The sequence below is a fragment of the Lathyrus oleraceus genome, chromosome 7 (assembly GCF_024323335.1).
Source record: "Lathyrus oleraceus cultivar Zhongwan6 chromosome 7, CAAS_Psat_ZW6_1.0, whole genome shotgun sequence".
Classification (NCBI taxonomy): Eukaryota; Viridiplantae; Streptophyta; class Magnoliopsida; order Fabales; family Fabaceae; genus Lathyrus; species Lathyrus oleraceus.
Genome location: NC_066585.1, coordinates 203,697,551 through 203,712,008, shown reverse-complemented (window position 1 = coordinate 203,712,008; position 14,458 = coordinate 203,697,551). Strand labels below are relative to the sequence as shown.

Here is a 14,458-nt window from a genome sequence, read left to right as displayed (position 1 = left end):
GTATATGGTTTGTGCGTTTTGGTTGAGAAATGCCCATAGCGATTTCTGGAATGGAAGAACAGTGAAGAACAGCTTGAATTTCTGGAAATCTCGTGCTTTTGATCCACTGCCATGCGTTTCCGTTTGAATTATGTGTTTCTCGCGCGCTTGGACGAATCGTGTGAAGCCACCGCATTAATGAAGCTGCGTCGTTTTGGTACAGGCGCTGGATATTTACAATTATGCCACTCAGATTAAATAAATCCATTTAAGACTTAAATAAACATTTCAATTAACTTCAAAAAATCATAATTAAATCATCCCTAATCCAAATTAAATGGGACTTTTTTTTTGTTAATCTCCAAATTTTGTCTAGTTTTTTTTAGGCATAGTAATTCAAGTTGTGCTTGGTGATTTTTTGGATTGGCCTAGGGATTCTTGACATGTATGCTATATATGTATGTTTCACCATATTGATCGTAAAATAATCATGCTTGCTCCAAATTGAATGAAACTTCACATGCTAGTTCTTGACTCTCTCCTGGAGATTTTGATGTATAGTTTGTAGTTTTTGGATCCCTGGTTTGGTAGATATGATATAATCTTTTTGAGTGTGACAATATGTGTCACACTATGCTATGCTGTGTTCATGATTTAATTTTCCATGCTTACCCTAGGCCTATGGCTCTGATTTTTTGCATGAGATACCTTGTATATGTCTAGTTTCACCATGATTTTTTGTGGATTTAATTGATCCATTTCCCATTTGATTGGGATTTTTGATTGCTGTTTAGCATTTTTAGGGTTTTGCTTGAGTAGCAAACCTCCATATCTTGCGAAATGCTCATTTCTTACCATATGAATGTGAAATTTGGTGGAGTGTTTCTTAACATGTTTAGTTTCACTTTGGCTTTGGTCCCATTCATTTCTCATTTGTTTTCACTGTTTTACACTTGTTTGAAGTTGGTACATGCTTTGTGACCTAGTTTAGGTTGATTTTTGCATGCCATGACATGTTGAATTTAATTTCCCTACTTCCACTAGTCCAAATGCTATGAAATTTGATATATAGCTCATTGAATATGTTCTGTTTAGGATATAATTTTTGTGGAATTTATTGAGCTGTTTTGATATTTTTTTGGTTGTGATCATGCTGTTGACTCATATGTGGTTCATACTTGACTACTTTGACTTAGATTGTGCATAAAATGAAATTAGTGCATAGTTTTGATGTGAGGCCAATTAGGTTCTCTTTTTAATTAATAAATCTTGGTTATGACCATGTTTCACTTGCTGTTTTAAGTTTTTTCCCTCTTTTTGACCCTAGGCGTGTCCTAGTGGTCTTGTTACTTATGTTTGAGCTTGCTTTTCAGGTTAGGAAGCAAAATGCTTTAAGGAGGTTGATTCTCACTTGATGATGTTATTTCATTTGATGTTCTAAACTCACTTGTCTTGTTTTGTAGGGTGCTTGGTTCACTTGAGCTTTGTGTTATGCACATTGCATTGTTTGATTGTACATTGTTGTTGGTTCTTATATTGTTGTTTTGATTTTGTGATTGGGATGCTGATTATATTTGATTGATTTCAGGTACCCTTAGTTGCTCAGTTCTTTTGAGAACTTGCATTGCTTTGCTTGTATAGCATTTGCATTGAGGTAGACTCTCTTGTCTCCATGTAGTCTGGAAGACCTGGCTTGTTATTTAGCCAGGCAACTGTCTGAAGTCCTCCTTAAGAGGCGATGTTTGTGATTGTTTATTTTTGTCCCTAAGCAGGTAAAGACCTCATATGAGGCAATTGGTAGACAAAAGAGATATGTAGCTTATCTCCTACTATTCTGTGAGTCACTCACATTGCTCACACTACTTGTGTTTGATGCATGTTGAGTAAAACCCAAGATCTATCGAGTCTATACTTTGGGGAGAGAGTTCCATCTTTCTGAACTCCCCCACCTTCTTATATTCAATGCTCTCCCTGACCAGGGATAAGAGTGATGAGGCACACCCCTCATATCCTTTCATCTGCTTCACCTTAGCCCCTCAATGGCAAGGTTAAGAGCAACTTTAACCCTATTCCAATTGGCTTTAATGCCTCACCCTTGTTTGAGCCTGATGCTTGTATATAGTGTGTGCTCCTTGTTTATGTGGTTTGATTACTTAATTCATTTGAACATGATTGCTTACTTGCCATTGTGCATTCATCATTATTGATTGTTAATTCTTGTATGATCATTATTGCATATCCTTGTGATCTATGTTTGTTTGCCCATTGAGGACAATTGTAAGTCCATGTTGATTGGCTTTTGTTCCCATGATATGGAAGGATAGAGTGTAAGACCTCATTGGTCACTCATATCTTCTTTGCTCTTGTTTGTTGTGTGAGAGGATGCAATTGTAAGTCCCTATGATGTGGCATTTGTATTCCTATGACCATACTTTGGAGGTTGGTATAAGTCCAGATAGATTGGCGTCCGACATCCAAGTTTTGTTTATTTTAGGAGGTTGGTGTAAACCCATTTATTGGTATCCGACATCCGCTTTTGCTTTTGTGAGATTGGTATAAGACCATTGATGGCATCCGGTATCATTGTTTATTTTAGGAGGTTGGTGTAAACCCATTTATTGGTATCCGACATCCGCTTTTGTTTGTGAGATTGGTATAAGACCATTGATGGCATCCGGTATCACCTTGCTTTATCTTTATTTTGTTTGTTGCCTCATTCCTAAGGACACACTTGAATCATCTTCTATATGTATTCAAGAGATGAACCTTTATAAGAAGTTTTACATTCCATCATCCATACCTTCTTAGTCCTAAACTTTTTCACACTTTGCTTTCAAAAGCTTTGACTTGTTGTGCAAACATTCTCATCCTCTTTTCAAATTAGAAACTTGGACCTTAAGTCCTTGATTTTTCAAACTCCATTTCATAACACTTCTTTGAATCAATCCTAATCATGCTTTGACCATATTTTGTGAATAATCATAATCAATTAACTTCACCCATTCAATTGTTTTGTGGCTTTGTCCATTGTTAATATGTTTTCATACATTAGCCGTAGGTTTCAATTACCATAGTGGTTGATGTAAATCTCACCACATCCTTAGTGAGTCGATTGTAAGACTTCCGTACTGAAAACAGGGCTAACCCCTCTAGTACGTCGAAGCTGTCCTCGCATGGTGGATTGTTGAATTCAGGTTGAGTTTTCTCCCATTGGTAATGAAATGCCTTAGAGCTTGTGTTTTAAAATTGAACTCACTAATTTTTGGAAATCTTTTAGCCGAACTACAGCGTTTTGATCCTTACCTTTGATGGAAGGTACGTAGGCAACGGGTTCATCCGTTCGAACACAAAAATAACTAACTTGTACATTCTTTTCTTATCATCCCATTCATGTCTGCACAATATGTCAAAACAAATAAACATTTTTTATACAACAAGTGTGAAAAGGGCTCCCTAGGAGTACCTAGGACGTGATGGGTGCCTAACACCTTCCCATTGCGTAATTTACCCCTTACCCAGACTCTCTGATCTTTTTCATTAGTTTTCTACGTGTAAAACTTCTTAGGTTTTTGTTCGCTTTTTAACCAGTCCTTAGGATAAATAAAAGTGCGGTGGCGACTCGAATTCATTGTATACTTTGCTTATGATTTAATCAATAGATCATATAGCGACGAATACACCGCTACAACAGCGAGAGCGTACATTCTGACTTAAAAGTATAGTCCGAGTCAACAATCACGAGAGTGTGAGATAAAGCTTTTTAAATGAATATTTTCTACTGAAAGGTATTTGGTAATTAAAATATACACCGGAGATTTATCGAATCACTGACAATTAATGCATTGCATACTGATATCCCTTCATTAATATTTTCTTAAATACTTAATTTTCTTTAGATTTAATTTTTATTCAACCAAACCTCTAAAAATCATCGCCTTATCTAAACATAGTAACATCGATAACATTAGTTTGACCATCGGCCCCTGTGGGTTCGATATCTTTTAAAACTAAACGACTAGACTGTGCACTTGCAGTCAAGTATCCGATAGACTATATTTTATATACAGCCACGACCACGTATACCAAGTTTTTGGCGCCGTTGTCGGGGACCTGATTTAGTAAAATAGTGCGATTCTTTCGTTGCGCAGTATAGACTGAGTTAAAAACCAATTTCCTTTCCATTATTTCTCGGTTGTATGCCAAGTACTCGCTCACAAGGCGAAAACTTAGTACCACCAATCGCAGAATTAGAGCGTTTCTTATATTTAAGACGCTGAATACTAGAGTACCAACGAAGGTACAATATTCCCGATATCTTCTTTCCTACTACTGAACCAGTTGAAAAACCAACCATGACTGCAGTGGGACCACAAAATCGTCCTCTTAAGTTCTACGCTACCCCGTCCCAACAAGAACCTCGCAACAACATTACTTCCCCTGCTATCGATCAAAACGATTTCGATTTGAAACCATCATTGTTATCAACTATCCAACAACATCAATTTGCTGGAAATCCTACGGACGACCCTAATGAACATTTGACCAAGTTTGTGCAGTACCCAGACATTGTGAAGGCGAATGATGTATCTCAAGATGTGATAAGACTACGCCTTTTTTCTTTTTCTCTAAGAGACAGAGCTTGGGCTTAGTTGCAATCCTTGCCATCCAACTCAGTCACTACATGGGAAGAACTGAAGAACGTTTTCTTAGCCCGATATTTTCCGCCGAGCAAAACTGCTATGCTGAGAGCTCAAATCAACGGATTTCGACAAAAAGATGCAGAATCTCTCTACGACGCATGGGAGAGATACAAAGACATGATGAGGATGTGTCCACATCATTGTCTCAAAGACTGGGTGATCATTCACACATTTTACAATGGGATTCTGTATAACACAAGACTGACAGTAGACGTTGCCGCAGGCGGTGCACTTATGGATAAGCCATACACCGAAGCCTATCAACTCATTGAAAACATGACCCAAAACCATTGCCAATGGGGAGGTGAAAGAACACCAGTAGAAAAGTCCCAAACAAAAGGTGGAATGTACGAAATCAGTAGCCTTGACCATGTCCATGCAAAGGTAGATGCCCTTGTTCAAAAGTTAGACAACTTGGCCATACCACCCGTAGTTATCGTGGCTGCCGTAACTCTAAACTGCGAGTTATGTGGAATTCCTGGACACACTACACCAAAATGTCAGATATTAGCAGGAGTCCCCACTGATCAAGTAAATTATGCACAAGGAAACCCTTATTCGAATACCTATAACCCAGGTTGGAAAAACCATCCTAACTTTTCGTACAAGAACAACAACGCCTTGTATGCACCTGGCCAAGCACCCGCTGTTCCACCTGGATATCAAAAGCCAACTACTAATGCTCCTAACATTCCTAGGAAGTCCAACATTGAACTAATGATGGAAAGTTTCATAGCTACCCAAGCTCAAACAAGCAAAGACTTCTTGAACCAAAACATACACACTAGTGAGCAACTTAAACAATTAGCGAGCAAAGTAGACGCTTTAGCCACCTACAACAAAATGCTTGAAACACAGATTTCACAAGTGGCTCAATAACAAGCATCTACTGCTGCTCCCGCTGGCACATTTCTTGGACAGCCACAACCTAATCCAAAAGGACATGCAAATGCCGTTATATTGAGAAGTGGAAAAGAACTAGACGGACTCATAGATCCAAGACTTCAAAATCCTGCCATGTACCAAAACCTGACAACACAACAACTGAGAAGGTAAGTGGATCAAAGGAGAAGGAAGATAATACCCAAGAGGCCGAAGAGAAAGAAAAACCTTATGTGCCTCCACCACCTTATAAACCACCCGTTCCGTATCCTCAAAGACTCGCAAATTCTAAAACCGCAGGGCAATTTTAGAAATTTGTTGGACTTCTGAAGCAACTGAATATTACAATACCCTTTACAGAAGCTATCACACAAATGCCCTCATATGCCAAGTTTCTTAAAGAGATCCTATCCAATAAGAAAAAGATCAACGAAACAATTATACTTACTGCTGAGTGTAGCACAATAATCCAAAACAACATGCCTCCCAAACTAAAAGACCCAGGTAGTTTCTCCATACCCTGTGTCATTGGAAAGTTCGTCATAGACAAAGCTCTATGCGACTTAGGAGCCAACATTAGTGTAATGCCCTTATCCATCTGCAAAAGGCTCAACATGGGAGAACTAAGACCAACCAAGATGTTTGTTCAATTAGATGACCGCTCAATCAAATATCCTATTGGTATACTAGAGAATGTTCCAGTACGTGTAGGACAATTCTACATTCCTACCGACTTCATAATCATGGAAATCAAAGAAGATGCCACTACACCTATTATATTAGGAAGGCCATTCTTAGCTACCGCCGGAGCCATAATAGACGTGAACAGAGGTAAGCTAACATTCGAAGTTGGAGAAGAAAAAGTTGAATTTATCTTGACACAATTCTTACAAGAGCCATCCATAGACGATACTTGTTATCTACTTGATGTCATAGACGAGTGCGTAAGAGAGATGGAGATGCAAGAAACCACATATTCTGATATAATGAAAATCCAAATCCCTCCAATCTTTGAAGATGATAATTGGCGTGGACCATACCAAAATGACAGTCTGAGTGAATGCTTAGCACTTACACCCAATCACATGCCATGTCCAAAGAAACCAGACTTAGAATTAAAAACATTACCCAAGAACCTAAGATACGAATTCTTAGACACTGAACTCAAAAGACCAGTAATAGTCAACGCAGACTTAGGACAGATTGAAACTGAAAAGTTACTAGATGTCTTAAGAAAATATCCAACTGAGTTAGGCTACAACATTGCTAATCTAAAAGGAATAAGTCCTTCTATCTGTATGCATCACATTATGCTAGAGGAAGATTGTAAAACCTCTAGAGAACACCAGAGAAGGATCAACCCAATCTTAAGTACTATAGTCATGGATGAAGTAAAGAAGTTATTAGATGCAAGAATCATATACCCGATCTTTGATAGTCAATGAGTTAGCCCCGTTCATGTCGTACCCAAGAAAGGGGGTGTTACAGTTGTTAAGAACGAGAAGGGAGAATCTATAGCACAAAGAGTTGTGACCGGAAGTGGAATGTGCATCAACTATAGGAAACTGAATAAAGCCACTCGAAAGGATCATTTTCCTCTGCCTTTCATTGACCAAATGCTTGAACGATTGGCTAAGCATTCCCACTTCTGCTATCTAGATGGTTATTCAGGATTCTTTCAAATTCCTATCCGTCCTGACGACCAAGAGAAAACAACCTTCACATGCCCTTATGGTACATTTGCTTATCGACGAATGCCATTTGGACTATGCAACGCTCCCGCAAAATTCCAAAGATGCATGATGTCAATCTTCGCTGACTTTATAGACCAAATTATGGAAGTCTTTATGGACGATTTTTCTATTTGTGGGTAGAGCTTTGAAAGATGTCTATCAAACCTTGAAATGGTACTTGAAAGATGTGTAAAGGTGAATCTCGTATTAAATTGGGAGAAATGCCATTTCATGGTCCAACAAGGAATCATATTAGGACATGTAGTATCTGATAAAGGAATTGAAGTAGACAAAGCTAAGATCGAAATTATAGAAAACCTTCAACCTCCGAAAACCATACGAGAAATACGAAGCTTCTGAGGACACGTCGGTTTCTACCGACGCTTTATCAGAGATTTCTCGAAAATTACCAAATCACTAACTGGTCTGTTAATGAAAGATGTTGACTTTATCTTTGATGAGAAATTTTTAACAGAGTTTGAACAATTAAAAACATCTTTAATCACCACACCTATCATGCAACCACCCGACTGGAGATTACCATTCGAAATCATGTGTGATGCGAATGACTATGTGTCGCATCACGCGAAAAACCGGCGGGAAAAGAAAGAACAACAGAGCCGCCACCGTGCGTTATTTATCCCAAAAGAGGGAAAGGAAACGCTCAGAGTAAACCTGGAAAGAACATGGTCTCGCGACCAAAGAGAATGGGTTCGGGAGTCGGTTATGCGAAGGGAAGGTATTAGCACCCCTACGCATCCGTAGTACTCTACGGGATCCACGCACAAAAGGAAAGAAAATGGTTGCTAAAACACTGCTCACACACACACACACTGGCTGAAAGAGACGAAAGAGACTGACTGAAACTGACTCGGCAGGATATCGTATCCTGGGCCTACTTAGTCTATCAGGCATAGACATCAGAGTCGAAGTAGTTCGGACTGGGGAAACGACACATGCTCGCTAGGATGTCGCATCCTATGCATACGTATCTTCTCGGACGAGAGAAGAATCAGAGCATTCGTAGCTCGGCTGACACGCACACAAACAAACAAAACACAGGCAAATGTGGAGCCTGAATGCCAATCGCTGGACTTACATCAGCATCCGAACCTAAACACACACACACACTGGAACCCAAATGCCACTCGATGGACTTACATCGGCTTCCAAGCACACAACAACACAACAAGTTAATAGGGAGTCGGGGACTCGAGCCTATAACTGTCAAGCACACACAAGGGTGGTTAAGACACAAAGGGTTGAAAAAGAAAAAGGGCGCCCGGAGAGATCAACTCAATCTCCTGCCTACATACTTCATCTGGTGTGAAGATCAGGGCGATGTAGTTCCCCTACGCAGGGAAAAAGGACTAGCCTAACCAGATAACAGAGGGAGACACAACACTAGGGAGACTACGACTCGAGCCTAGATGTTGTCATGCAAAAGTCAACCCTAAGTTAAGGTTTCTAGCTAAATGGCGCAAGGGCCAACCTATCCTAAGCATGACTTGCACAGGAAGCAAGCCACACACACACCTAACTTGCACAGGAAGCAAGGAGGGTCTCGATTGCAACTAGGGCAAGAGAAAGGGGAGGTCTCAATCGCAACGCGGGCGAGAGAAAAGAATTAGTGTTAGTGGTTAGTCAAACTCGGCAAGACATCGCGTCTCGTGCCTACGTATCTCATCTGGATATGAGAATCAGAGTTGCCGTAGTTCGGCTACGGAGGGACAAAGGATCTCGATTGCAACTAGGGCAAGAGAAAGGAAAAGTCTCGATCGCAACGAGGGCGAGAGAAAGGAGAGATCTCAATCACACAGGGGTGAGAGAAAAGAGTTAGTGTTAGTTGTTAGTCAAACTCGGCAAGACATCGCGTCTCGTGCCTACGTATCTCACCTGAACATGAGAATCAGAGTTGCCGTAGTTCGGCTACGGAGGGGCGAAGGTCTCGATTGCAACTAGGGCAAGAGAAAGGGAAAGTCTCGATCGCAACGAGGGCGAGAGAAAGGAAAAGGCTCGATCGCAACGAGGGCGAGAGAAAGGAAAAGGCTCGATCGCAACGAGGGCGAGAGAAAGGATCGCAACGAGGGCGAAAGCAAACAAAGATTAGTTTAAACTAAACCTAACTTGCACAGGAAGCAAGTCAAACAAACACAAGCACAGGTAGCACACACTATATATACACAAGGGGCTCACACAAGGGTTAGGTTTTAGTCGAGGGGTCATATCAACCTCAACAAACAAACCTCTGGAATGGGGTGAGTGTTGCTCTTAACCTTGCCATTGAGGGGCTAAGGTGAAGCAGATGAAAGGAGATGAGGGGTGTGCCTCATTGCTTCTATCCCTGGCCAGGGAGAGCATTTGACAAGAATGTGTGGGTTCAGAAAGTGGGAACCCTTCTACACATTTGATACTGACTCAACTGTGCAATTGCACAAGATCTTGGGTTTTTATCTGAAATGCATCAACACAATGGTGTGAGCAAGACAGAAGACACACTGAATAGCAGGGGATAGGTTGCTTATCCCTTGGTTCTGCCAATTGCCTTACTTGAAGGACTTTTCCTGCTTGGGACAATTTTAAACACACACAAGCATGGCCTCTTAAGGAGGACTTCAGACAGTTTGCCCGGCCAAATAACAGGCCGGGTCTCCAGACTACATGAAGTAAAAGAGATTATACCTCAAGCAATTTGCTAAAAAGCAAAGCAAAGCAAGTTCAGAGAACTTAAGCAACTAAGGGTACCTGAAAGAGTCAAACTAATCAGTAAACATTTCACAAGTTTAAAGCAAAAGGAATTGGTAAACAAAAGTCAACACAGAGGAACCAATGTGCAAAGCACAAACTCAAGTCAAATGAGTCAAGCCACCTACAAAACAAGGGTTAGCACATGATATGTAATCAAACTCAATCAAATTTGTATGATCTTTGAGGCATTGTTGCTTAACCTGAAACATAAACTCAATCATAAGCCCAAAAGACCACTAGGACAAGCCTAGGGTCAAAAACAAATGGGAAAGTCAAAACAGCAAATGAAAGTCAACCAAAGTCAAGTTCAAACATTCAAGAAGCAAACACAATTGGATTCATATTCATATCATGCATCATCATCATTTCACAAACCAAAGAAGGCAAGGCATAGCAAATGAAAGCACAAAGAAGTCAACAGAATGACTTGCATCAAAAGTCAACCCAAACATTTTCAAAAATCATAAAATAATTCATACTCAATCCTAACATCTAGCATGGTAAGCATGTCAAATTTCATTGCATTTGGATAAGTGGAAGGCAGCCAATTAAAATCAAGAAGTCAACACAATTTCAAGTAAGCACAAAGAAGTCAAACAATCATGGGTCAACTTCAAAAAATCATAACAAAATGAAAACAGATGAGAAATGGATGGGATTAACACCACTGCAAAGCTCAAGATGTCTAGTATGCACATATGAAATTTCATGATCATACAATAAGATATGAGAATTTCACAAAGGATTTGGCAAGGTGTGTCACACAAAGTCAACAATTGACTAGGCAGGGAAGAAAAATCTCAAACAAATGGAAAATAGTTCAAATAAATCCCAGAAAATTCACACATAAACTAGACATATGAGAGAAGGCTTATGCAAAAATTTGGATCATATTGAGGCCAGGAAGCATGTCAACAAAATTCATGAAATTGCATATCAATGGTGTGACACAAATTGTCACACCCTACTTCAAAAATTCATATCTCACAAACCACATATGATAAATGCACAAACTTTACATCAAAATGAACATGAATGAGTGTAGATTATGCACAAAAAATTTCAACTCAAATGGATGCAGCATGATCATTTCACAATGGTTTTGGCAACATGTACAACTTTTGGTCACTTTACACAAACCCTAAGGCCAATTAAAATTCCCTGATCAAAAAAATCTGGAAAAATAATGATAAAAAAGTAGACATTCATGTGATCATTATGCAAAAATTGGCATGAAATTTGGAGTTGAAATGAGTAAAAAATGGATTTTGGAAGTGGAGTGATCATTTGGAATAAGCATGAACAAAAGACATGAATGGAAGGTCAAACTATGTTGACCGAGTGGCATACTCGTAAATAACGCCCTCACTTATCAAAACGCGGCGTACAGGCATGGGAAATGAAATGTTCCCATTGGTTGCCACCAATGGAACAGTGTTTATGCAGTAAAACCAACAACAACAGCCAATCGCATGCATGATTCTGGGCAACTTAGGGTTTATGCATCCTAGGGTTTATGCAGCAGCAGCATTTTCATCTTCAAACAATCATCATCAATCAAAATCCGAATAGCATGGCAAACAGCAAGGCATTGATACAGTAGGTTCATGCAACATCTAAACAGCCATAAACCAAACATAAACAATACAATTTCTCAATGAATCTGGGTTCTGTCTTAGGGTTTTAGCTACAGGGCATTCATCATCAACAGCAATCGAGCATAAAAATTCACCCAGAAACAGAAATCGAGTACACCAATCTCATCAGCAGACCAAAAATAAGCATAATCTAACATCCATTATCATTTAAACAAACTAAATAAGAGGCAATAAGCAAAAACATCCATGAACATTAACTTTCAGATTGACATATCTTCAGAAATATCTAACCATTTTCGAAAACTCATAGCTCAAAACAATCAGCAAAAGGAGATCTACATGATATATAGCATGATTTGGAAAAGCAAAGAAGTTGAAAAACTCACTTGATTTGAAGAACAGTCGTGTGTGATTGTTGTTTAGCTCCACAAGTCTGAAACAGTTATTCCACAAACTTCAAGAAGCTGAATGATTGAAGGTTTCGAGCTCAAAGATGCTGGGTATGGTCCATGCTCAGAACTGCCATGGATATTGCTTTGCAAAACCAGTTGATTCAAAGCTGCTTACAGATGGAAAAGGATGGCTGCAATGAGTTTAAAAAGAGGCTTGGATGATGCAGCAATGAAAGCTAACCCGTGGCCTTTGAGGGTTTTGACAGATTTTCAATTTTGGTGAAAATGCAAAATGAGAGAGAAGAGAGTATTCTGATGTTTGCAGCTGCTAGCTAGGGTTGAGAAATGACAGAAAATGAGGTTAAATACCTCTGTTTAAGGTTCCCTAATGATGTGCTAAGCTGGTTTTGTTTTAATGAAGTGATTTGCACCATTTGCTAACTTTGCACATGTGGAAGTGGAGGTGTGGTGTTGCACGATTTTGGGCTTCAAAACAGGCTGCAAATGACCATTATATTTGCTGTTTTATGTCTGCTCATGAAGTGTTAACAAGGATTTACTCCAATGAAGCCATTTGCCAAATTTACTAATTTTGACCAAGTTGGCAAGGAGGTGCATGGTCTTCCCGAGTTTGGGCCTCAAGCAAGTGTCAAATGTCATTCTAAACAAACTCCAATTGGCCAAAATGAGTAAAAATCAATAAATCAAAAAGTCAACTTTGGTCAAACTTGAATTTTAAATGGAACAAGTCAAAAAATGCCATTTTGATTGGCAAGGTTTTGGTTTATGAAATTTATATTTTTGGAAAGAGGAGATGAAATGTGGTTTGTAGGAAAAAACCCCACCAAATTTGGCCTTATGGTTTGAGAGATATGGCCTTTTGAAGTTCAAGATTTTGTGAAAATGATTTGATCATATCTTGACAACCATGTATGGGAATTGAGAGTTCTTGGACTTTTTGAAAATGGGAGAACAAGATCTTCAACTTTCATGTTGGGCAAAAATTCATTTGAAGCTTTTATCATGATGCAAGTTGAGGATCAAGAAGTTTCCATTTTTGGCAGTTAAAATTACAGGTCCAGTTTCTATTTTTGGAAATTTTCTGATTGGCTTCAAATTCTTCAATGATGTTGATTGCCATGAGATATGAGGCCTATTGGGACATGAATAAGCTCTCTCAAACCATTTCCATTCATCAAAACCATAGAATCAACCACAGTTGACCAACTTTGACTTTTCTAGGGTTTTGGGTGGCTGAAACACTTCTGATGAATTTCCAAACCCTAGTTCCTTGAGACCTTGACTTCAAATGATGTCCCAAGTTGTATGGACTCTTGATTATTGATCATGGTGCCCAAATTCCACAAGAATGGCCACCATCCACTGCTTTGACTGACTGTTGACTGTCTAGGGTCTTTGCTTGACTGTGCATTGACTAATGGCTTCTGAGCCTTCAACCCTTGACTTGAACACTTCAAATGGACCTCCAAGTCATGTGAACTTGTTGGACAATCCCTAGGGCCTTTGCTCCTTGAGAAACACCCTTGCTTGATTGGTTGACTGATCTCCTGATCAGTTTGACCTAATTCTTGACTTGCTTGCTCTTGAGGCAACTGGGGACAATGTAATGCTATGCAATGGACCATGATATGCTATGACCTAATATGAAAATATATGTACAATGATAGGTGCAAATTTGAGGTGCTACAGCTGCCCCTATTCAATCAACTGGGAACCCGAATGGATGATAGCAGCGGCTGTCAGACTTTCAGGGTAAACAGGGATTGAATACAAAAGAACCGTAGAAATTTGCACCGACTGGATATAATACAAGAATGCCTGTCAGGATCGGCAAAGAAACAGTCTTGAGAGAAAAATCCGTCTGGAACGGAAAAAAGAAATCGGCCTGAATACCGAAACAGAAACGTCGACCTGGATACCAAAATAAATGGTAACACAGGGATAGCCATGGCTTGAGCGCCGTAAGTACATCGACCTGATCGTTGGAAACTTCTTCGGTCTGAATACCGGCAAAATTGGCCTGAGTGCCAAAGCGTGAATTGGTTTGTGTTCCAAAACACTCAACATCCTGAAGAGGGCTAGAAAAGCAGTCTTGTTAAAGGATGGACATTCGATTCCACAAGAAATACGAATCTTACTCTGCTGGTGATAACAATCGAAAGATTGACCAAAGAGTGCATGAGATATATTATCTATAGCCGTCAAAACGTGGATAATAACCTCGCATGGAAGATTATCCATAACCGGGTTGTAGGTTGTTAAATGAATAATCGGCCGAAAACATCCTGAAGAGAGCAAAGGCAAACTTGTTAAAGGATGAACATTCGATTCCACAAGGAATACGAATCTTACTCTGTTGGTGATAACAATCGAAAGATTGACCAAAGGGTGCATGAGATATATTA

At 39.5% G+C, this 14,458-nt stretch overlaps 1 non-coding gene across 1 annotated transcript; it reads right to left on the bottom strand.

Annotated features, from left to right (window-relative positions):
- Positions 1 to 4,718: 4,718 nt before the first annotated feature.
- Positions 4,719 to 4,825, bottom strand: LOC127109952 (small nucleolar RNA R71). The gene has a single exon (XR_007797193.1). It is a non-coding gene; the product is annotated as a small nucleolar RNA R71 (small nucleolar RNA).
- Positions 4,826 to 14,458: the final 9,633 nt, after the last annotated feature.